Raw genomic sequence first — 2,879 nt, 5'->3', positions numbered from 1 at the left:
ATTTAATGATCAAAAGAGGTTAATTAAATATGGACTATTACATATATATATATATATATATATATATATATGGATTGGGCTAAGATTTATTTAGGATGGGCTAAGAGTATATGGAAGTCCATGGAGCTTTTAACCCATAGGTTCTAGAATTTTCACATAATCAAGTTCAAAACCGGTTTTTATCAGACTGAACCTAAAAAAAAACCGGACTGATTTTGATAAATTCATAGAACCAAGAACCGGCCTGTGGATCCAAAAAAGGGTCCAGGTCCGATCTGATCCACAGGTTCAAATACTCACCCTAATCAACATTTACTCATTTACAACTTGAGACGAATCTAGATTACCTTGGTTATTGATTTGGTGGAGTCCTTAAATTCCATATAATTAAAATATCACATTTGTCTTTCACCAATAGACGTATGAAATAGAATGATGGAGAATTGCTTCGCACATGAACGGGATCTTGCTTAAGTACGTATGAAACGTGTATTAGCGTGTGTGTGTCATTGTCGTGTTCCAGCATGGCGCATAGTTATTTTGTTTTCATTAAGGTTAAAATATTGTAACATTAATGAAGTTCGGTTTAGTATAACATGTTGGTTTATCTTTCATCTTTCACCAAGTCTAGAATCCTATCAGTGGTAATAAGTGAAACGACCCTTCGACACAATTTCTTCATCCTTAAAGTGAATATACTGTCGTCATACCAAAATGGTGGACTATGAAATACGAAAGAAGATGACACATGTTCGAGCCGAGCATCATACCAAAATGAATGTATAAGAGAAATAAATAATGAAAATTAGATATAAGACATGTAGGAGAAATAAGAGAAATAAATAATGAAAATTAGATATAAGACATGTAGGAGACCTTAATCTTGTTGTTTTAGTGATCAAATCGTTCATTGTTGGTTTCGTCGAAACTTTAACCATACAAGTTTTTTGTTCGAGTTTAATCAAACTTTTGGTAGAAAAAAGTTGATAAGCAAGTTGGACTGTTGGGTTTGGTTTCTGAAGTCCAAGTAAATATGGGAAAATAAATTTTGAGTTGGTTATGAAAAAAAAAATAAACCTCGTAGACGGGTTTTCAAAAAAAAAAAAAATTCTATATGGTTAGATTAAAATGGTAAATTCAAAGGTATATATATTAAAAAGAAGAGTTGATTATTAAGATGGCATGTCTTGTTAAGAAAAAAAAAAAAAAAAAAAAGAACGACTCTGCTGGGGATCGAACCCAGAATCTCTGGTTCCGTAGACCAGCGCCTTATCCATTGGGCCACAGAATCATTTTTGTTTATTGTTGAGCATCTAATTTACTTTACTAAATATACAGCCTGAATCATCAAATATCTTATAAAGAAAGTTTGCGTGGATCAAAAACTGAATGATAGCCTTTTAATTTCATATAATTATATAATATATTTATATTTATTTTTTATTTATAAAACGCCACAACATTATAATTGTTATTAGAGAAAATACATATAGTAATTTTATCTGTAAATCAAGGGTTTTCGTGTCTCATTTTTCATAAATGAGTGAATGTTGGACTAAAAGAGAACTGTATACATAGATGAATGGTTGTCTATAAAGATTGCCTGTAAAACCATATGAAGGTTTCTTAATCACTCACTGCATATATGTTTATTTTGTTGTATTTTATATTTTGATCATATAATCTTGTTTAGATGCATGTTGTTGTAGGATTTTTAGTGGTTTTTTTCTTCACTTGGTGCTAACTATAACTTCTTCTTCGAAAAGATAATTTTATGGAAGAAGTTGCACTAATAATGAAGAACATGAGTATGGTGCTTCTTTCCTTTGTTATATATGTAATTAACCCCACTAGAATGTCCTTCATTTTCCTACTAGGAATAAGAGTTGTCAATGGATGACATGACACAAAACAAATACACACCACGATATGAAGTTGAGACGAAATTGAAATTCATGTTCGTGCTCAAAATTTTACATGAAATTGATATGATTTAGCAAGTGTTTTTTCATGTTTTGTCAACCATGGAGTCTTAACCACCTTCAAACTTCCTAATTTACCAACCCCATATAGCAGAATTTATTATTTACACTAATTTAGATCAAATATAGTGTCATTTAGATCATTTGATAGCCCTAATTACATCATCTCATTAACGAAACTTCATAATTACCATTACCATATTTTTGGGTTTAAATAATATATACTACATCATGGAATTGATTTAGATCATGGACTAATACAAACTTTTTGGGAAGTATAATTGATAGGTTTTATTGCAACTATACATATTAGATATGTCAGTGGAAACAAAATAAAAACCCTATGTGTACATACACCCTATGAGATATAGGTTTCTTCTATTCTAGCAGCCTACTTACGAAACTGTAAATTACTAACATCTTGTTCTTGATTTTATTGGTTCCTTGCTTGAGATCTAATAACAGTCACTTTGCTTTGGATGATGAGGATCCAAACCAGCAATCCTTATTTTGCTTCACACCCGAGACACCAAATAGCAATAAGGATAAAACCTTAAGAGGGAGGGGCTTTTACGAAAATTCTATAACTCTAGAGAAGGGTTATAATTTTCGTCCAGAGAGAGAGGATGAAGCGAGGGACGATTTATGAGATGAGTCTAGGAGCCCATTAGGTTTGATCCCAAACATCCTATTTATATGTTGTTGTGCTTAATCCTTAAGCAACTCAATAAACTAAAGTTGATCCTTATCATTATTCAAATCGGTCCATGTCCTTAATCTTAAGGATAATTTCGATTTGTACCACTTTATGGATGGTTATGAAATATTCCAATTAATTACCAATGATTTAACTAATATTCAACTCGTTTAATTAATTAAATTTATTTAAATAATTCT

General features: G+C 31.1%; 1 non-coding gene across 1 annotated transcript; it reads right to left on the bottom strand.

Moving 5' to 3' along the window:
- Window positions 1–1,218: 1,218 nt before the first annotated feature.
- TRNAR-ACG (transfer RNA arginine (anticodon ACG)) lies at window positions 1,219–1,291 on the bottom strand. The gene has a single exon. It is a non-coding gene; the product is annotated as a tRNA-Arg (tRNA).
- Between the last annotated feature and the right edge of the window lie 1,588 nt (window positions 1,292–2,879).

The sequence above is a fragment of the Lactuca saligna genome, chromosome 3 (genome assembly GCF_052625555.1).
Source record: "Lactuca saligna cultivar CGN05327 chromosome 3, ASM5262555v1, whole genome shotgun sequence".
Taxonomy (NCBI): domain Eukaryota; kingdom Viridiplantae; phylum Streptophyta; class Magnoliopsida; order Asterales; family Asteraceae; genus Lactuca; species Lactuca saligna.
This window is presented reverse-complemented; position numbering and strand designations above follow the sequence as displayed.